At 35.7% G+C, this 22,811-nt stretch overlaps 1 protein-coding gene across 8 annotated transcripts in view; it reads right to left on the bottom strand.

The window, feature by feature from the left end:
- Positions 1-22,811, bottom strand: part of LOC127066102 (nephrin) — a 381,314-nt gene that overhangs the window by 171,027 nt on the left and 187,476 nt on the right. Inside the window, exon 1 of one of the 8 annotated variants that reach the window (XM_050999420.1) lies at positions 15,521-15,881. The exons of the other annotated variants lie outside the window; for them this stretch is intronic. The gene's annotated coding sequence lies outside the window, so the exon portion shown is untranslated. Of the gene's footprint in view, positions 1-15,520; positions 15,882-22,811 lie in introns of those variants that run through there. 8 annotated transcript variants of the gene reach the window in all.

The following is a 22,811-nucleotide window of genomic DNA, read 5'->3' as shown; positions in this document are numbered from 1 at the left end:
CTTTGAAATCTTGGTGCCTATTAGAGAGGAGTGACAACAATAGGAGGAGTGACTAACCTCCCCATGATCACCGGCGACATTACCTCTCTCTGTTTCCTTTTCCTTTTCTTTCTCTTTCTCTGTTCCTTTTTTTATTTTTTTTTTCTTTTCTTCTTTTTTCTCCTCTTCTAATGGAGATAGGAGATAACCGGAAGAACAAAAAAAAAGAAAAAAGAAAAAAGAAAACCGAGAGAAAAAAAAAGAAAGAAAGAGAAAATAAGACGCGTTCCATCATTCTCCGTTCGTTAATCCTTCTTTCTTTCTCTTGCTCTTTTCGTTCTTTCCGTTCTTCTCTTACTTTTTTTTTTTTTTTTATTTCATTCCTTCGACTCGCCTACGAGTGAGAATGTGAAAAAGAAAGAAAAGAAAGAAAAATGAAAAGAAAACAAAAAAAGATAAAAAATAGTAAGCACGTTGGCCGTATTGTCTCTTTGTGATAAATAAGCAACCGAGTTTGTCTCTATTCTCTCTCTCTCTCTCTCTGATTCCTCGAACGTCCGTGGTCCGCTTCTTTTTTTATCCTTCGCGAAAAAAAGAAAAACTGAGGGGGACGCTCGAATTAGAAAGAAACCTTGGGATTGTCTGCTGGGAAAAGAGAGAAGAAAAAAAAGGAGAGAAAAAAAGAGAACAACAACAACAACAACAACAACAACAACAACAACAACAACATACCGTTTTCTCGAAACAGATTCTTCGTCGAGAAAAAGAATAAGGAAAGGGAACGAGCAGAAAGGGAAGGAAGAAGAAAAGAAGAGGGTGGGAGATAGGGGGGTGAGAGATTGGTGGCGAGGGGTAAAGGGTATGGATAATGAGAATCGTGGATAGAGGCACGTATTTCTAAAGACGCTTGCACCGATATCGATTTTTCGACTTTTAACGTCGTTGTACTTATTTACTTATTTGGATCGTTTATCTCGAAAGTGGTATGTCCATTTTTGTAAAAAAATACGACATTTTCTACCTAAACTTTTCATTTATAATTGGTTAATATTTAATATCTTAAAGAGCTTTGCTCGATTTAAAGTTATAAGAATCGATAAAAGAAATTACGTAGCGATTGATATGCCACTGTTTAATTTTTTGGAAACAACAAGAAATGGATTTGAATCGTTTTCATATGTATCGACTTTCTTAAGTACAAATACGAACGAAAAACATTTCCTTCTTTCGCGATTTTTTCTTAAAACGACTCCGTTTAGTTTTACGAAAGATTTGATTTTAATCTGTACGATAAGGAGAACAAAGATGATATCGTTATTAACGTAAGTAATGAATGTTTCTCTTTAAATCAGATTAAAACAATTATATACGATAACTAATTACTTACTTAGATCCACCGTCCATGGGGTATGGATGGTGGAGATGGGAGTAAGTGGATCGGTAGAAAAAGAGTAAACAAAAAAGAGGTTCCTTCGTCCTTATCGGTTCGGTCGAGTACTCACCTGTAAAAAAGAAAAAAAATCAAATAAAATAAGATAAAATAGTGATAAAACAAAATATCTTGTTAAATTAATTGTATTAAGTATAAAACGATGCAGTTGTGCGCGCACGTTTCGAACCAACATTTCCGCTCATTATTATAAAAGGGAAGCAAATTACAACGATGAGAGAAAGAGAGAGAGAGAAAATTGTAGCTAACATTCTAACCGAATATATACCGGTGATCGCAATTTAACGTATTCGTAGTATTTTTTAATTTCACGAGAATTTCGTACGAAACCGCCATGAAAAACCAAGAGAAAGAGAGAAAGAGAGAAAGAGAGCGATTATCGCGACTCGTGAATAATTAATGCAAATAATACGATAAAATAGTAACAATCGAATCTGAATGTTTCGTAAGAGAGAATCGAGTCTAGTTATTCGATTTCTTTTTTTTTCCTTTCTCTCTTTGTTTCTCTATCTCTCTCTCTCTCTCTCTTTTTTTTTTCATACCATAATACAAATTTACGCTATATACATGGATAAGCGAACTACTCGAATTCACGGCTCGAATACGGCTTTGCGTTTTGCTAATATCACGTAATGCTACAGAATAATCCTGAATGTTTGCGATCTCCGACGTGAAAATGACTGCTATAATAAGCACAGTTGCAGTTACAAATTTGTATAAGCTTAAATATTTGACCGCAAAATGAACGGATCGTTGCCGACGATTGTTTTTCTTTTACTCTTTTATTTTTCCTCTTTTTTTTTCTTTCTTTTTCTTTTTCTTCTTCTTCTTCCTTCTTTTTCTTTTTTTCTCTTTTCAAACGTTTCCCCCACGAAACGCATTAAATCCACGAAGCACGAAGAATTATTTGTAGATGTATATTTATCTATAAATAATTTGCAATTAAATCGACCGTTCAATGTTCTATTTACCAACCATCATCGTCAGTTTATACAACGAAATTTTGTAATAATCACGAATACAAATAATGCATTGTAAATAATAAACTGTTTGTTCTCTTTCCCGATAAAACATGCAATATTGGCTGCATTCGATCGGTTCGTTCGAAATCATTCGAAAGATGATGATTCATGAAAATGATTCAAAACATTCGCGTTCATATTTTTTTCGGACTTTGATCTCGGAAAAAAAATAAATTCGGGAAAGGAATAAATCGTACGAAAAGTCTCATCGCCGATCCGACGATGATTCTCTCGAGAGAAATATGTCGTCACGAGTGATAGAGAATAGAATTGTCTGGATGGAAAAAAAGAGAAAAAAAAAAGAAAAGAAAAGAACAGGAAGAATACAACGAATCCATCTTCTCGATCTATTCGAATATCTTTAAAAGAGTCACACGTATGTATATATGTATGTATATACGTATGCGTTACGTACAAATAATGGCGGCTTAAAACAAAAAGGGGACTTGAGAAAATTCGTCGCGGTTTGCCGATCAGAGAAAATCCAATGAATTGCAAATGGATCGAATGCGCGTGGCTCTTCTCGTCGTTGAAATGGAATCTTTTTTTTTTTCTCCTTTTTATTTTCCAAAAAGCGAAACTTTTTCATTCGCCGTAAATTTACAAGTTACTGCTACGTACATTTTGGATGTTACGTGGATCGGTACGTAGATATATTAAAAGTAAATGTAGGATATAATCGATGTATACTTGTGACGTGTAATGTAATATATATGTATATAAAAAAAAAAGAAAGAAAGAAAGAAAGAAAAGAAAAGAAACAAGAAATAAATAAATAAATAAATAAATAAACATCACCGAAAGGACAACAATCTTAATATAAATTAATTGCATTGCCGTATGTAAATAAACGAGATATCGGATGTGCGCACACAATACATACATACATACATACATACGTAGATACAAATAGAGTTACAAGAAAGAAATGAACAAAATAACTTGCAACCTACTACCTTACGAAGAGAATTTCCAATTATTCAGAGAAGCATCCTACCTAATCGTAATTTCCGGAGAAAACACTCGGCGGATTCGTACGCGAAAGATCGCGTGAACTTTCCGCAAGGCGAAACGCACGAAATAAATGAAAGCCGAACGAAATAACTGCTAGAATGCCGAAGCGAGCTTTTCTCTGTCTCTGTCTTTCTCTCTCTCTCTCTCTCTCTTTAGAGCTTGAAAGAGGGTGAGAGAGCTTAAATGCATCAGCCAACCATTCCGGAACGTTACCGCGTAGTGGAGAGACACGTACTACGAGTGAACACAGTACTTTACATACAAATACTTAACACACGGATGCGACCGCTAGCTGTATGCACAGAGAAAGAGAGAGAGAGAGAGAGAGAATCATATATGAACATATAGCGAATAGAAAGACGCAGAGAAACGAGTGGCACGCATGCATACTCCTCCCCCGCGAGTGAGGAAGAGAAGAACACGTACAACACGCGTGAAACACGCCCGGTTGCTCGCATGTGTCCACTTTGCTTTCTAGCATCCAGATGCGAATATCTCGATGCTGCAACGACATCTGGAAGCTATACAAGTCTACCATGTCTGAACTGTGTTCACCTATCTCTCTCTTTCTATCTTTCTCTCTTTCACTCTTACGCTCTATGCTCGACACGTAAAATATTTAAATAGAATTTACATTCGTTAGTACAACAAATGATTCCATTTAGCATTTGCTAATTAATAAGGGAATTATAATATTCAATTTTTGTTCTTTTCCTTTTTTCTTCTTTCTTTTTTTTTTTTTTAATGTAATCGTCTCTTAGTTATCAATTTAAAGAAAGGAAAAAGTAATATAACAGTAACAATAATGATGATAATAATAATAATAAGTTATATAATATTGTTCGTTCGTGGAGATGAAAATATGCAGATAGAGACGTCGACTAAATCGCTCTAACACACACACACACACACACACGTATGTACGTACGCACGCATACACGACAGTCAACAAATCCTCCTGTATTATAATCGGCTGACAAAGGAACGCAATACGATAAACACGTTCTAAGCATCTGCTCGTACCATTCAACCGCAAATTCTGGTATATTACTCCTTCTCGTATTTTCTCTCGAGCGGTTATAACTCGATGCACATCCTCGCACAACACCTAAGCATACGAATGCCGTAGAAAGTTTAAAGACCCATTCGATTTGGAAATGTGTACGAGATGGGTGAGGAAACATACATACACGTACACAGACATACATTTACACGATGAGACATACAGTTACATTGACGCGTGCCATCGTGCACTTAGAAAAGGTATGTACGATTTTCTACTATATATACGTGTATATCTATGTATATATGTATGTATGTACGTAAGTATGCATGTATTTATGTACAAGAAATTTATATATATATATATATAGAGAGAGAGAGAGAGAGAGCCGAAATGGTCGAGGGGAAAGGGCGGTCGTAATGGCGCCTCAAACACCGTGCTTGCGTCTGATGAATAGAGGGTTGAGAAGGGGCGAAGGGTGAACGAGACGAGGCCGAGGAGAGAACCAAGGGTGAAAGATCGTATTCGCAGCCGTGTACCAATGCATTTCGAGCCACGAATGCTTTCGAGCCGTTTCCTCAGAAACCGGAATTCCCATGACGGTTCGGGAGTAGGAGTAGGGGTAGAGGTAGAAGTAGGGGTTGAGAAAGGAGGAGGAGAGGAGTGGAGTGGAATGGAGGCGGTTTCCACATTGCGGAAAGCTGGATAGAGAGCTGCTAGCAAATGTAGGTGGAAGAGAAAGAGAGAGAGAGAGAGAGAGAGAGTAAGAAAGAGGAGATGAGAGGAGATGAGAGAAGAGCAAAGACTCTTCCTTCTCACTCCCTACCAAAACCTCATCCTTCGACCCTCGAGGCGAAAACACGGCGAAGCTAATTAGCGCTATCGCGAACGTGCGGTTCGAATGCGGATTATCTACGCAATAGCTATTATCACGAATATCGTAGAGCATCTATCGAAGTCGTCTACGCGGGTCTAGTATCTCTAATACCAATGGATCTCTACTTTGATCTATGTATGTACGATCTGCATCTTCTAAAGAAGGAAAAAGAGATAGTAGAGATGAAATTACGAGAGAGAGAATGACTGAGAAAGGGAGAAAGAGAGAGAGAGAGAGAGAGAGAGAGAGAGAGAGAGAGAGAGAGAGAGAGAGAGAGAAATTCGCTGCAAGCAGTTTTCCAAGCTCCAACGTAATTCGATGAAAATCTGCAAGATTCTTCTGCTGTTTTAATATTCCAAAGAAGTTTAACCGAGTCTTTCTATTTGTCTCTGTCTCTGTCTCTCTTTCTGTCTCTCTTTCTCTCTTTTTCTCTATTTCTATCTTTCTCTCTCTCTCGCGCGCGCACAGAGAAAATATAACCTTCGTGATATCTCGAATATGATCATTTTAATGATACTACGATCGTAGAATTAATTATTTTGGATAACATCGTGATCTTTCCTTTCTCTTTTTTTTCTTTTTTTTTTCTTTCTATATTTTTTTTTTTTTTTGGACAAAATACGAATCCGTTTTTAACGCGATATGCTCTTTCGTACGAGCGCGTAAAGTCACGTTCGAAGATCTTACTTAACAACCGTAGAACAGAATGCACTTTAATTTCTGTTCTTCCATGGAAGTTCAACTAAGGCATACTTTGAACAAAACAAAAACCGAGAGTAGTTGTTGTTGTTTAGATCGAAATCGGCTTTGCATAATTGGAAATCCGGAAAGCCCGTTTTGTTCGCTTAAAGTATTCGGACACACTTTGCAATAGCGACGAGCATCGAGAATAATTTCGACGAGAAAAGATATCGAAAACTTGGGAACAAATAATTGTTACTAGAAAATAATTCTTATCAGACTCACCCTCTTCTCCTCTTTTTCGTCCCTACTTCAAGAAAAAAAATAACTACTGCTAGTCTTTAATAATAATAATAATAATAATAAAAGAAAGAGACAGATAGAGAAAAAAAAATGTATTATATATCCCATACATCAAATGTACCCATATATATATCTACGTATATACACGAACGAGTCCATTTCCTTTTCCTTTTTCTTTTTGACAGAAAAAAATCTCATTAAAAATACGTTTAAAGTCGATAAAAGGATATTGAAAAGTGTGCGAGCATGATATAAAGATCTAACAGGATATAAAACGTTACGTCCTTAACGTGATACAATTATCAATCGATCGATCTAACGTAATATGTAGGTATAGATTGTATATGTCTCTCTCTAATTGATCCTGAGTTAGGTCAGATCCGTCAAGGATACGATCGGTCGATGTCTTTGGTGGTTTCGACGTCATTGCCATCGCCAGAGAGTATTACGTGCGTCATAGCATCGATATTATAACGTGTCTTGCCAGTTATCCGCATTTATAGTCAGTACAAATGTGCATTATTTTTATTTACGACCGTCGCAAACCTTCTCTTTTTAACAATTTCTTATTATTTGTTTGTTTTCATCGATTTATGGAATTATATGTGGTAATAATATTTATATGCGACCAGGGTGGATATAAACGTTAAGAAAAGAAAAAGAAAAGAAGAAAAAAGTTCATAAAAAATATTTAACCCCCTATCAAATATATAAAAAATAATTTATGCTTTATAAGCGTTTCTTTGCGTACGAGACGACGTGTTTATTCGATGAAGGATAATGAAATGGAGATTTTACTTTCTTTTCTATTTTTTTATGAGAAGAAACGAGCTTCGAATTTATAGAAAAAAAAAAAAGAAAAGAAATTATTAAACGCGACGCTTCAATAAGAATAGATGTCTCGAGAGTAATATTATTATATCGAATCGAAAAGATCGCATTGTAATTAAACATATGCATGAAATAGAAAGAGATAGAGAGAGAGAGAGAGAGAGAGAGAGAGACCGTACACACGAAAATTTATTGAAATATAATTGTCGTTTTAGATATATATAGGATGTCCCAGGTGTCGTTATATAGGACGTGTACGCGATGCCTATTTATTCTGTCATTCATATTAATATTTTACATTTTCAAGAACACAAACAGAAAGTTAACGATAGCATCGTCACAACAGAACGTAAATTGAAACATTGATTTCAACGCGCGTATCGAATCGAAATTTATTGAAATATTCGAGAATTAATTAATTTTCGGGGATAATTTCGTTCGGTCAACTTAACGATTTGTGTTCTCCGTTCGTTCGACTCATTCAAAATCGTCCCGAAAAAAAATAAAAAAAAAATAAATAAAAAAGAATTGTCTTCGATATCGAACAAGACGAATAAGGCGAATAAACGATGATAAATTTTTTTTTTTGCATGTTCACTTTTATTTTCTACTCGAGTATATATGCTTGTTTCCTTTCATCTTATTTTTTCATTCCGTTGAACGAACCAATTCGAGAAATTCGACGAGCGAATACGTCTAGGAGAGATTGTCGATGTTGTGAAAAACGAGCAGGAGATTTCGCGATGAAAATAAGTGATACGATTCTCAAAAAATAATTTTAAGAGCCTGTAGGTTTCATAAAAGTGCGTTCGCAGATAAATAAGACGAAATAAGAGTAGAAATAATAAATCGTATTCAAGAATACTCTCCGAGAGTTTTCTCGCTGCTTTTTACTTTTTTCCTCGTTTCTGTTTTTTTTTTCTTTTTTCTTTTTTCTTTAATCTTGTTTTCTTTTTTTTGGTTCTTCATTCCTTCTCTTTCTCTTTCACGCTTTTTTCCTTCTTCGTTTTATTCCCTTCGCTTTCTTTTTCTCCTTCTTATCTACCTCGATCTCCTCCTTTTTCTCTCCTAGAGTGAGAAACGATGTAGCACGAAACGCATTTTTACGACGGAAGGCGCTCGTCTCTTCTTTCTTTTCTTACTTCGATCGTACAGTTTTTATCACGAGTATTCTCATATCTTTTTTTTTTCCTTCTACGCCTCCTCCTCATGTTTTTCGCTCCTTTTCGCCCATGTATTTCTTTTTATTTTTTTATAATTTTCTTTTTTTTTATTCATTTCTTTTTTTTTACGCTGCATTTTTCCTCCGAACTCGTTCCTTATATTTTTATACGCACACAGGCATACAAATACACACATCGTGTAACACAAATTTTCAATAAATTTGCCAGTGAAACTCTTTGCCAGTGATACATAAGTCACTTACGTATAATATATATTTACGTACGTATATACGTACAACGTGAGAGAAAATATAAAAACTGAGAAGACGTATACTCGTTAGATAAACTGTTTGAAACGTTATATAAATCTCTTTCTCTCGTTCTCTCTCCTTCTCTATCTATCTATCTATCTATCTATCTATCTATCTGTCTGTCTATAAAAGTAATATATAATTACATGTGTATGTATTCGTTTGTGTCTATGTGTATTTCTCTGTGTGAAATTGTGAGTTTTATTTCAAAAACAATTTAACAGACAATTTAAAAGACATTCTTATCCGATCTGACGTCAGATCAGTTGTCGGACTTTACTACTGGAAAAAACGATAGCATACCTCCAATGTCTGACGTTTTACTGTCAAACTTTAAAACATAAATAAGTTATCGTTGAAATACGAAAGTTTATACGACGTAAGAAAAGAGATAAATAGAGTAAGGGTAAGAGTAAAAGCGAGAGAGAGAGAGAGAGAGAGAGAGAGAGAGAGAATGTCAGGTCAAAGTATATAACTTGGATGCTGCAATGCGTGTTACTTTGTATTATCGTCTTAAAACTCTTTGATTGCTCTTTTGGAGTATCTAAAACATTCGTTCGAGTTAATTCAATTAGGTTTGCAATTTTTTTCAACAACGCATATATATATATATGTGTGTGTATATGTATATATTCATATACATACACAGACTGTTCCAACGAACTGTCCACCATTAACTGAATGTCCATTATTATAAAATTTAATTTCTTTTTTTTTTTGTTTCTTCAAAAAATATCAAGATAGATAAATGTTGTTTTCGTAGGGTACAAATCTTTGTAACAAAAATTTATTTACTTGGAGTTAACCCTCTAAAAGGAGGGTCAGAATTTTTCCGAAACATTATTAGATCTTTTAATTAATTCTGCTGAATACTTTTCTTTGAGACATTCATTGTATCTAAATACACATACACACATATATATGTTTATATGTTTAATAAGACGAATTGTAAGACAGAATATAATCATCGATCGTGAGTATCAATCGAAACCACAACAAAGGACTTTGGTATCTCTCAAAGCTGATCCCTTAAGTTGCTGATACAGAGAAGGACAAATACCAGAGAGAGAGAGTGAGAGAGAGAGAGAGAGAGAGAGACGTATCATTGTAAAATTCCTGGAATCTCCGGTTCGGTTTAGCTACATGTTAATACGTGTGTGTATGTATGTGTTTGTACGTATTCAGGTTTAACGCACAAAGCCATATCAAGACGCATTTGACCGCACAATTTCGGACTACGGTTCGCTAATTTCATGACGGACGATGTTCAAAGGGTCACTGTGTCAGTATATATAAGGATCCTATCGTCAGATATCTACCTACCTACCTAGCTACCTATCTATCTACCTATCTATGTATTTACGACGTCCTTCGATTCGCTAGATTCGTATTGCATTCCGTCTAACACGAACGGAACTTTGATTCAGTCTTCGTATCCTTCGTGCGTTAAGAGAATCATCTTATAGAGATAGATAAAATAAATAGATACATAGATACATAGATACCATACATTTCATCAAAATTATCGATATAGAATCGATGAGATTCCTTAAATCGATGCTTCTTTAATTTTCTTTATTAACACGAATATTAAATACGAACTAGACAGATCATGATGATTAACTTTAAATATATTACTGAAAATATTCGAATGGATTCGAATAGTTTGGAATATTGCAAAGTTTTCATCCATTTTATATAACATAGTTGTTTGAATATTCGTAACTTTGAATACTCTGAAGTAAAACTAATTAAGTATATCAGAGTATAAAATTGAAACGGAAGAGTGAACCCGTACTAATATATCCAGTTAATAAGAGATTATGTTATAATAATAAAATTATTCAAGATTTTACGTATACATATATAGACACAGACATACACAGAGATAGAGAGAAACACGTACAAAATAGTTAAGAATCTCGAGGTTGATTTTAATTAATAATAATAACGAGAGATGATGGATATTAAATCGTTCGTAGTTAATATCTTCTGAAAGCTAAAGTCTTACGTCTTTTGCTACAATTTTCGTGATCAAGCAAGCAACGAAAAGCTATGAAAGGAATATATATTATATATATACAATATATATATACAATATATATACAATATATATATTATATATTATATATATATGTATGTGCAAAGAAAGCGAGAAAGAGAAAGAGAAAGAGAGAGAGAGAGAGAGAAAGAGAGAGTGAAAAAGAAGAGGGACGTTAGGACGATAGGCGAGGGTAGCTGTGTCATCTTCACGGATGACGTCTCCATGGATCATGGATTACGTCGCATCCCTTCCTCTCCATCACTTGATTGCTCGACTACGAAGAAGAGTGACGCGGAAAGTTCTCGGCAAAACGGGTAGGTAACTGAGATAAGTTACGAGGGTGTGTTCTCCACCATCGCCTGTGGTCTCTCTTTCTCTCTCTCTCTCTCGTCTCGTCTAGTCTCTAGAATGAAGAGACGTGAGATGAGAGAGAGAGAGAGAGAGAGAAAGAGAGAGTTGAAACGAAAAGAAAAAGAAAAGAAACGATGCTACGTAGTATAGAAGGAAGCGAAAATGAAAGAGAAAGAGAGAGAGAGAGGGAAAACTTTAAATCCATGTAAAAAGGAAGAAAGAGTGTCGTCGTTCTCCGACGCTTATCCCGGAGATAAATGATTTCATGCTCGGCTTACGACGCGTCATCGTCGTTGTTCTCGTTTCTCTTCTTCCTTCCTTCTTTCCTTCTCCCTCCTCTCTCTTTCTCTCTCTCTCTCTTTCTGTATATCTCTATTCCTTCCTTTCTCTTTTCGGTTTTCCTATATTCGTGAAAAGCATTGCTCACGTGTAGGTACATATGTTGTGTACCTACTATACCCATCAACGTATACGTCAGCCTACGTGAACAGGTGTAACGCATACGCGACAAAGTTTTCCTCTTCAAATGGAAGATGATCTTTTATACTTTCAAAACTCACTCGCCTTTCTCTTCTTCTTCTTCTTCTTCTTCTTCTTCTTCTTCTTCTTTTTCTTCTTTTTCTTTTTCTTTTTCTTTTTCTTCTTCTCTCTCTCTCTCTCTCTCTCTGTCTCTTTTTTTTTCACTATTGCACCGTCGAACGAGTCGCTAACGTATTCAAAAATTCAAGTTACACGGGCGGTGTTAAAAGCAAAATAACACGTGGCTAAAATATCTGTCAGATTTTGTCAAAGATTTTTCTTTCGAATACAACCATCCTCTTCTATCTCACTGTACGCTTCGTTTATTTATTTTTCCTCTCTCTCTCTCTCTCTCTCTCCTTTTTTTGGAAACGATTATATTCGTCGTATCTGTGCTTACGAAAGAACTTACGAGGAAGAAAAAGAAAAGAAGAAAAAAAATCCGTCGTCTCGAATCTAACAACCGACGTAAAAATAATCTTCATTTCTCGGATCAAAGTTTTTAATAATATCGACCGTATTATTATTTCCTACCTTGTTGTTCAGTTTTCTCCGAGTATACATAATCGAAAGTTTCTTTTCTTTCTTGATAAGGAGCAATGACGTCATTGATTAAAAGGAGAAACAAGTTGCAAATTTATTTGTTTAAATTGTATATATATCAAAAAAGAACGACATTATTTTCCGGTTCACTTAACACATACATGTATACATATGATATCGTTTAATAAATAGGATTTATAATGAGCAGCACCGTGGAATTAGTTAGGATAATCGCTTTTCTTATCCAACGTTTCGGACCTCTCTTTTTTTTTACGAAAGAAAATTTTATCGAACGATAGATAGAGAACGGAGACTTGGCGAAGAAAAAAAAAAGATTAAAAAAGAAAAAAGAAAAGAAGAAAAAATGAAGAAAAAAAGAAGAAGAAGAAGAAGACGACGACGAAGACGACGACGAGCGAGGAAAGACGCTCGAAAAGAGGTTCGATCGAAGTTCCTTCCCTTGTTCCCTCGTCTCAACCCCGTCCCCGTCCCCATCCCCATCCGTTTTAAGATAATTTTCTTCGAGCTCGAACACGAGACGAAGACTAGAGAGAGAGAGAGAGAGAGAGAGGGAATAAAGTCGAGTGCCAAGAAGACTGTACGCTATCTAACGCAGAACTCTTTCGAAATAAAAGCAAAAGTTTAACTGTGCCGTATTATCGTACGTTCGATACGAATATCGGTGTGGTTCTAGTAGAACGGAAACTCGCTTAAATTCGACGAGAGTTACACGGTTATCGATCGAGACGACGATAATCGAGGAAGAAGAAAGGATAGAGAAAGTAAAAGAAAACGAGAAAGAGAGAAAGAAATAAAAAGAAAGAAAAATATAGGTCGAAGAATGAAGACACACGGTTAGATCGAGGCTCTTCGACGTACATAAGCACGTAATAAAAATCTCACTAGAGAATACGATTTTTCTCAAACATATATATGTATGTATGTATGTATGTAAGCTTTCACGACCTTTCTATTATAGTCATGCGGGTGCACGACGTTGCATATCGAGCAAGACGAAAACGAAAACGAAAACGAAAACGAAAACGAAAACGAAAACGAAAACGAAAATGAAGACGAAGACGAAGACGAATACGAGAAGACGACAACGACAAGAAGCTAGAAGGAGGTAAGAGAAAAGCAGATTCAAACTCCTCCGTATATTCGTCTCATTGATTTTCAAATAACGTTCCTTGCCGAAGCAATAACATTGTCCTATTCTCTCTTTCTATCTATTTATCTACTCCATCCTCCTCCTCTCTATCTCTATCTCTTTCTAAAGGACGTGCGTGCATTCGGATAAAGGAAGCCCGGAACGAAATCGCAAAAATCAGCTTCCATTCTCGTTGATAACCGCGAATTTTCTATTCCCACGGATCCAACAGCGACGCTGATTCCACAAATATTTGTCTGTCTCTCGCAGCAACGGTGACGAAGGGTCTGGGATGAGATGAGAAGGGACGAGGAAGGTGGAAGAGAGAAAAGGGAAGGGACGCGATGGCGCGAGAAAAGATGGTTGCTGGTTCTAGGTTGCTTCTGGTTGAAGGGTGGAGTAAAACCGTGCTTCTTATCCTCAACCGACACTCCTCTACGAGATCAACAAATCCTCTTTTTTATTCGATGACTCCACGCTGAGAGACAAAATGTGGAGGGTGCGACTCGTTTATGGTGAAAGCTGGAAGAAATAGAAGAAGAAGAAGAAGAAGAAGAAAGAGGAAGAGGTGGAGGTGGAGGTGGAAGAAGAAGAATGAAAGAAAAACCGGCCGAAACAGTAGAAGCGTTTCAAGCGGCTTAGTTTCACACCATGAAAGATTTGTCGCATTAGCATAATTTTAAAGAGTTCTCCGTTTCCACGAACGCGAGGATTTACACGAAAGTAAGGTAGTAACGTAGTAACTGACGTATCTTTCTTCTTTCTATGTATATCTCTCTCTCTCTCTCTTTCTCACTCTTTCTCTCGTAGCCTCAGACAAAATGTTGAGAGAGACGGAGAGAGAGAGAGAGAGAAAAGTTTAAAGTCTCGGTTCCGTACGACTACGATGTTAGACCAGAACAATCTTCCATGGGGATACCATGAAGGGATACGAAACGATCTGTTATCTTATTTTTCCGTACATTCCATCCCTTGTACTTCTCCTTCTTCTTCTTCTTCTTCTCCTCCGTCTTCTTCTTTTTCTTTTTATTTCTTTTTTTTTTCATTTTTCTCCTCAAAGCTCACCGTCGCCACGAAGAAGGCTTACCCATCAAAAAAGTTTGACAAACTTAGAAACACCAGGAACTCCATTAAACTTCTCTGTTTCCATTTACGATATCTTAGCTGAGACGACCGAGTTATAGTAATAGATACTTCTCTTATTCGCGTCTGCGTCTCCGTGCGTGCGTACGCGTTTCGTTTCATCGTTTCAGATACGTTTAATATTAGATATGTATTTATTCTAATGAGAGGAATAACGTAGATGTCAGATATCGAAGATAAGAGATAAGAGACCGTGGAAAGTAGTTTCATCGAATTTTAGTTTTCTTGCCTTCAATAAAAAAAAAGAAAAAAGAAATCGTTTCTTAGATACAAATAATTCTCCATGAAGAAAGGGAAATTATTCGATCGAACTTTTTTGTCCGTTTCCAAACAATAAAGTTTCGTTTCGTCGGGACATTATATTGAAAGGATAAAGTTATCGAACAAATTTGTCGACGTAATTATGTTAATGAATATTAATGAATATTCATTAGCTTTTATCTATTACAAATAAATCTATTTTGGGAAAAGGAGAGAAACGAGGAGTCGAAACGTTTTCATTTTCGTTTATTATCGCATAAGATATTAGAGTAGTTCACGAGTATTGCTTTCCATAGGCGATACAATCGGCATGGCTGGACTTAACACAAATTACCCGTATTGCCAGTGCCAAGATCCTGTTATCGTGCATTCGCATTACGCGTTCGTGAACGTCGGCGTATAAGTAGTCATGCGCATAACCACGTACGCCCTATCTCCGGATACGATTGCGGAATCCATAAAGTAGAGGTTCCTATGCCAAAAGCGTTTTGCCGATTAAAAACCATCGGGAGATGGAAATTCGGCCGACTTAACCGACTCTAACCGATTACAACGTTCGGATTAATAAGAAAATGCAATTTCCTAATTCGAGAAAACGAGAGAACGTAGAGCGTAGTATAACTATAACGTTGAGATCCGACTTTTGGAAGAAAGTTTTATTCGTTCATTAACGTACTACTCGAGAGTTCAAAGTTCCTCCCTCCCCCCCGGGGAACCATGTGGTTTCTTTTCCTAACTAAAAAAAAAAAAAAAAAGAAAGAAATAAAAAGAAAAATACAGAGAGTGAGAGAGAGAAAGACAAAAGACATTAGTGAGCACGTATAGCCAATATAAAAAAAAAACTATATAGCACGTCTATGTAAATAACTACTTACATACTATAACGACTCATTAAGTTCACGTCGAGCAATTGGGGCCAGTGTTACGCTTCCGCGAGAAAAACACTTCTCTCTTGTTATTTTTTTCCTTTCCCTGATCGATTGACGTCCTCGGAACGGCAACCAATCCCTAGGACGTTGATATCCGGCAACTAACGAACTGAACTCGAAACGTAGATACCGTGTGATACGTAGTGTCCAGGGTCCATTGCGCGATCGAGTATCCGGCACGTTTCAGTACTTACTCACTTACTTACTTACTCACTCACTTACTCACATCTAACGTTGTACGTACAACTCTATTTGTCGATTGTGAACCTCTGTATTAGTGTTAGACTACTGCCTGGTAGTTGTGCCTATCAAGCCTGACTTTTATGTCGCTAACCTAAACTTGCTCTCAGATCGGGTTCAGGGCCGTGAAAGTCGAACGCGGACGAGTCCGGGTTCCCTCTCCTCTCCTCTTCTCTTTTCTCCTATCCTCTTCTATTCTATTCTCTTCTACTCTTCGCTTCTTTTTCTTTCGAAAAGGAAAAGAACCGAGCCGAAGCGATTAAGGAGACGAACGTCGTATGTGGAACAAATTGGCGGTGGGTAATCGAGCGTTTATTTTCGAACGAGCACGGAGAGAAGAGACACGACCTAGATCCGGTCATCTTTTTCTTCCACGACAATAGCAACGATTCTCCTACCCCTACCTACCCCTATTTCCACTCCCACCCTCTCTCCTCTCTCCTCTCTCCTTCCTTCTCGTCCCTCTTTTCTATCCTTCCTATCGAATCCTATCCTCTCCATCTCTTTCCTTTCCTTTTCTTTCGTTTCGTTTCGTTTCGTTTCGTTCCGTTTCGTTTCTCTATTCTTTGACCTTTAGTTTTATTCGCGAATTTAATCGATCGATAAGAGATTGATTCGTCCACTGCATTTCTTTCTTCTTTTTTTTTTTTTGTTTTTCGTTTTTTGTTCTTCTCTCTTTTTTTTTTTTTTTATTTTTATTTTCCTTTTTGCGTCTTTAACGTTGTGCGCCGATATTAAACGAATTTTGTTCTCCGCGTCCTTCTTTTTTTGTTCTTCTTTCTCGTCGCTTTACCATGTCAACGCAAATGATTCGATAATCGAATATTGTGTGTGTATATATATATGTATACGACCTTAAAAAATATTTTCCTCAAAAAATACGAGAATCTTTAACAGAACACTTATTTCCATCTAACAATTATTTCAAAATCGTATAAAATTTCCCGTCGAAGTGATTTTCTCCATCTCGATTTCTCGACAAACAAGAACCCACAAACGTTATTAAATTTCTCAAAAAATCTATCACGTTAATAATACTTTCTATTTTTTCGCGTTCTTTCTAGAATACAACTTGTAAGATCTTTACGTCGTAAGGGGACTACCCATATGCCCAGTAGTTACAACTAAAATAAGATCTAACGTGTGATCAACAACAACTTAAAAAAAAAAATAAAAAAAAGATAAAAAAAAGATATAGAAAAAATTGGACGAATTGAGAAAAAGTTATACTATATTATAATACTTCGTGTCTATTATACAATCACGATACGACACGAGACGAAATAAGACCAGACGAGACGAGATGAGACGAGACGAGACGAGACGAGACGAGACGAAGTGAAGTAAGGTGTGGTGTGCTGAGGTGAGGTGAGGTGAGGTGAGGTGAGGTGAGGTGAGGTGAGGTGAGGTGAAGTGAAATATGGCGAGGTGAGGTGAGGTGAGGAGATGCGTGCAGGACTTATTAGACCATCGTCATTTCCGTGGCGAAACAAACCCCCGTCCCACGCTCTTTCTACGCTCATTCGCGCTCTCGAGAGTCTCGTACAACCTTCCTTCGTTCACATCCTGTGATTCAAGCCTTGTCGTTAAATTGCTTTTTCTTTTGTCGCTCCTACCTCTCCTTCTCTCTCTCTCTCTCTCTCTCTCTCTTTTTCTTTCTTTCTATCCTTTCTTTCTTTCTTTCGTTCTCCTTTTCTCATTCTCTATCTCGCTTCGATCCTTACGATTTTCTTCCATCCGGACTACGACCAACTCGGTAAATACGAAAGACAATTCTACTTCTTTTTCCATTCTTAACTAATTTTCTTCTTTCTTTACCGTTGAACCATATCTTTTATATGTATTTACTTACTTTTTTTTTCACCCTTTTGTATTCTTCCTCTTAAATCCCGTAATTCTCGGAATATCATACAACGTAATAAAAATTGCTCTTACGATATATGTATACACATACATGTATATGTATATATTTGTGTGTGCATATATATATATGCATTTATTTTTCGAAAACTCAAGGGCTGAAACGGAAACATATTTTTTTCGACTCATTTTTACATTTAGTATCCGGACAGGTATGGTAGTGTGATACTATATTGTAAAAATAAGTCGAAAAACATATTTTTCCCGTTTCAGCCCTCGGAGTTTTCGAAAAAATCGTGTTTGAAAATTTCCATCAGAATTTCCTAACATTTTTACTATATCCATGTTATTCTGGTTTGTTACAATCCAGTCATTATCGTAGTTGATAGGAATGGATTAAATGTAAGAAAAATAAGTTGTATGATTTAAAATGTAAATATTACGGAGAATAAAGAATACAAACGAAGAAAAAATGAACGAAAAGAAATATTTATAGCAAGTTTGTAATTGAAGGAGATACATACTTCAGTGTATGCATATTCGACAAAATTTTATATATATATATATATATATATATATATATATATATATATAGAGAGAGAGAGAGAGAGAGAGAGAGAGAGTGTGTTTCGTTTATCTCAAAAAATTGAAATACCTCGTGAGAGATTGAATTTATCAAAAAAGATTTTTTTTCCGGATTCGTTTGGTACTAGAAGGATGCCATATCATATGGTGCCAATTTTTGTCCTCACTCTATTTTGTTTCCTAGGTCATATGGAGGAAGAAAATTTAAAAGTCAAATTCATTTTTTGTTCTTTTTTTCTTTCTTTTTTTTCCAAGTCGAACTACTATATGGCTTTTCCTTTCACAGTTCATCGGTATTTTTTGAGACGAGTTCGACGACGATAACGATATATATATATATATATATATATATATATATATATATATATATAAAATAAAACGTTACAAATTATATTATAAATTTGTGAATAATTAACAATAATATTATAATTTATCGATGGTTGGATTTAATGTGCTGGTAAACAACGTGCTAATAGAGTTTTGTTAAAGTTAATAATTTCTAAAAAAAAAATAAAAATGAATTAAAAATAAATATAATTAAAAATAAAAATAATTAAAAATAATAAAGATATATATACATATATTATACATTGCTTCGAACAGATAAATTTTTATCTCTTTTCATATTCATACATATTCATATATCCGTGGAGTATAATGTGAGTCATGCTAATTAAATATCTATCTATAGATAAATACATACATAAATACTTACACGTAGGTATCTATTATATACAACTACGTAAGGGGAAACATGCTAAGTCGAATTTTTTGATTCAAAGATGAATGCTTTAATGCCAGTATTTTGTAGGACATCCGGTTGTACCGGTAGTGCAGTTCAAGGCTCCGTACTCCGGAAGCAACGCAACCAGTTCTCCAGTTTCGAATCGCTTCGCGCTCGATCGCGCGCAGTCTGCCAAAATCGTACAAAAGAAAAAAAAAAGAAAAAAAAAATACACACACACACACACACATACTACTTTCTTCGATTTTCGAACAACAACCCTTCGTGTAGTCGTCGCACTTTTTTTTTTTACTTTCTCCCCACCACTTTTTTTTACCCCCTCCCTAACTATCGTCTAACTAGTTATGCGAATAATCGAAGAAAGAAAGAAACGAACAAACAAACAAAAAAGATAAAAGCAAAAAACGCATTTATCGATTTCTAATACTTATTTGTATCTAATATTTTTTCCTCGCGTGTATATACATAAATATCTCAATTGTTAATTAATGACAAACGTTATAAAAGATATTGTTAAGCAGAGAAGGAGTAGTCAAATTCCCGTTTTTGTTGTCCCGTCCTTTTTTTCTAATGAGAAACGAAATTAATTATTGTACAAATTGGGTTAAGAAAAAAAAAAAGAAAAGACATAAAAATGAAATATAAAAAAAAAAAATTGAAAAGAAATTAAAATTAAAAAAAAAAGAAAGTGAATGAAAGAACAAAAATAAGTACATCGTACACGTAATTTGTAAAACTTCTTTATTCTATATAATTTCGACAAGCTCTATGAGAAAAGTGATAAATTCTAAATTAACCTAGGGCAATTCGAAAGTTTCGTCCAAGGATTTTACAAGTTTTGACGTAGACGTTAAGGTGTTTCGTTCTAAGTCACTTTAACGGATTTTCGATTTGTTTCTCTCTCTCTCTCTCTCTCTCCATTTTCCAAATTTTCTCCTTTCGATCGCATTAAAATAATATATAAGGCAACAAAACTTTTGTGCTTCGTACATCTCTCTCTCTCTCTCTCTCTCTCTCTCTCTCTCTTCTTCTCTTTCCTTCCTTCTCTATCTATCTTATCCTTTTTCCAAAGTAGAAAAGAACTTTTTTAAGAAGGCGCATTTCGTTTCAATTTCCAAACTACGATACGTCTACAAACGTATATTTATATAACTCTACGATTTTTCTTCGGCCACTACGGTACCTCCGACTGTTCTACAAAATTCAATTTTATACGATTGCCAACTAGAAAAATCCAATTTTTCGTAGGCGAGTTTTCAAAGCTCGTAGTCGACTATAGACGATGACGACGATCCTCGTATCCGCTTAATTTTTTATTCTCTCTCCCTTCTATTCACCCTTCCATCATCCATCGATTACAAATTATTACGATTTTTTTTTTTTCGTTAATCGAGAAGACGTCTGTACATCGACGTTTTCATTTTTTTCTTTATTTATTTTTCTTCTTTATCCTCATACTTATTCGCATTAATTATTGATTTCGAGTAATCGACCGATGGACGTCGTCGATAGAATTTTTCAATGTTAAAAACGAAAGTTCACAACAATTTTCAATGTCTCGAAATAACGCCAGCGTTCGATAAAAATTATGGTAATTATTCATCGTGATAGATCATATCACAAACAATTAAATAATGAACGAATCTTATGGTTAAGCACGTTACATCCTTTCCCATAGAATTAAATTGAAGAGGATGCAGAGGAAAAAAAATTTTTTCAGTAAAATCATGATTCTCTTAATTATTTGTATGCTTCTGTATAAGCGTAACACTTTCTTACTAAATATAAATACATACATATGTATTTATATATTACGATAATAATCCATTTACAGATTCAAAATGATCTAATCGATTTTTAATTACATTTGAGTCTCTCTCTCTCTCTTTCCATTTTCCCTCCACCCATTCACCTTTTTCTTTTCTTTTTCTGTTTCATTTTTTTTCTTACCTCTCGTCTTTCGTACGTAACGTCAAAAGTCGTAAAGATAAAAAGTAAAAGATTCCACTCGAGTGATTCGTAACGGATTTTCGAGGAAAATAAAGAGAGAGAGAGAGAAAGAGAGAGAGAAACCTTTTCTCCCTTAGTACCCATCCAATACCACCAATTTCAGTCTAGAAAAGCCTTTAAAAAGTCCGAGACTTTAAGGGACTTTAGTCGGAAGTGGAGATCGCGTATAGCAGGCCCTCTCGTACTCTCTCTCTCTCTCTCTCTCTCTCTCTTTTCTTTCTCTAGCCACTGTCGATTGATTACAGAACTTTTCTTAGTAAATCAGTATTCGGAGAAAGCGTCCAACTTTTCTTACCCTCGACGATCGAATACCCCTCCACTTACCCCCACTCATCTATCCACCTACCCTTCTCCACCAACCTCACCAACTCCCATCTCATCGCCATAAAGGAACGCCGAAAGTATCTTCAGTTTCTTTTCTCCCATCAAATATCCTTTAGTCCTTCCTACGCGTACGAAAAATATTCCGTTCCATAAATTCTAAGCTAAATAAACTCCTTTTTAACGGAAGGGTCTCACAACCCTTCTCACTTTTATCCCCTCTCTCTCTCTCTCTTTCTTTATCACTATCTATGTCTCTGTCTCTGTCTCTGTCTCTCTCTTTTTCTCTCCGTTGCTATCGTTCTCTGTAGCTATCGTCTATCTTTTCTTTTCTTTTCTTTTCTCTTCTTTCTTTTCTTTTTTTCTTTCTTTCTCTTCTTTTTCTCTCAATAAAAACCCGCGTGAAATCGTACGTGAAAGATGGACGTAGGTAAATGTATGGCGTCACCTTGCTTATTGTAGGATCTCGGAAAAAGTCGATCGAAAATTTATAATCCGTAAAATTTAGGGACTTGTGAATGATAAAGAGAGCGAAAGAGACACGAGACAGACAGACGGAGAAAGAGAGAAAAGAAATGGAAACGAAAGTTTACGCAAGTGGAAAAAACGAAAGAGAAAGAGAGAGAAAAAAGAAAAGGGATGAAGGATATCGTTGCTCGCAAGCCTACCTAGTAAAGTACGTTTCGAAAACGCGATGCGAAAATACGTCACGCGTCCTACGTTCCTTTCCATTTTTCGAGGAGGTAGAGAGCTTTTTACCCTAATAAATCAGACGTTAGAGCCTTTCGAAAAGTACTGAAGGCAAAGAAGGGTATCCTTTCCCCTCTCCTCTCACCAACATTACCCCACCCTTATCCCCACTCCTCCTCCTCCCACCTTTCTCGAATTTCTACGTTACAAACGTCAGTATTTCGCACCCGACATTTTTCCAAACGATATTTCCATTCTCGAAGTCGATATTTTTTTTCATAGTCATGAGAGAGAAAGAAGAAGAAAAAAAGAAAAAAATATAAGTCAAGGACGAAAGGTTCGAAGAAAAAGGGAGGATCGCAAGTCAGTAAGTTCGTTCGCATTGGCATGACTCGTCATTTTCTACGACGTGTTATCCGACTGACTGACTTTTTCCCTTTCCTTCCTTTCCCTTCGTTCGTTTCAACCTTCCTATATTTTCCTACATACCCCTTCGACCCTTCTTTCTTTCTTTTTTTTTTTCCTTTCATTCTCTTGGAAATTTTATCGTTAACTCTCTGTAATACGTATTTATACGTGTATCCCATTTTTACTGCTTAAAGTATAATACTTATTTATGTATATACATTTATATATATATTTTTTTTTCTCTGGAATACACGTTAGTTCTTCAACGAATCATATTGAATGGGAGGAAGGGAAAAAACAACGAAAACATTTCGGTCGTTCTTCTCACAATGTCTTTGTTTTCTTTTGATATATATATATATACATATACATATACAT

Source organism: Vespula vulgaris, chromosome 9 (assembly GCF_905475345.1).
Source record: "Vespula vulgaris chromosome 9, iyVesVulg1.1, whole genome shotgun sequence".
Lineage (NCBI taxonomy): Eukaryota > Metazoa > Arthropoda > Insecta > Hymenoptera > Vespidae > Vespula > Vespula vulgaris.
This window is presented reverse-complemented; position numbering and strand designations above follow the sequence as displayed.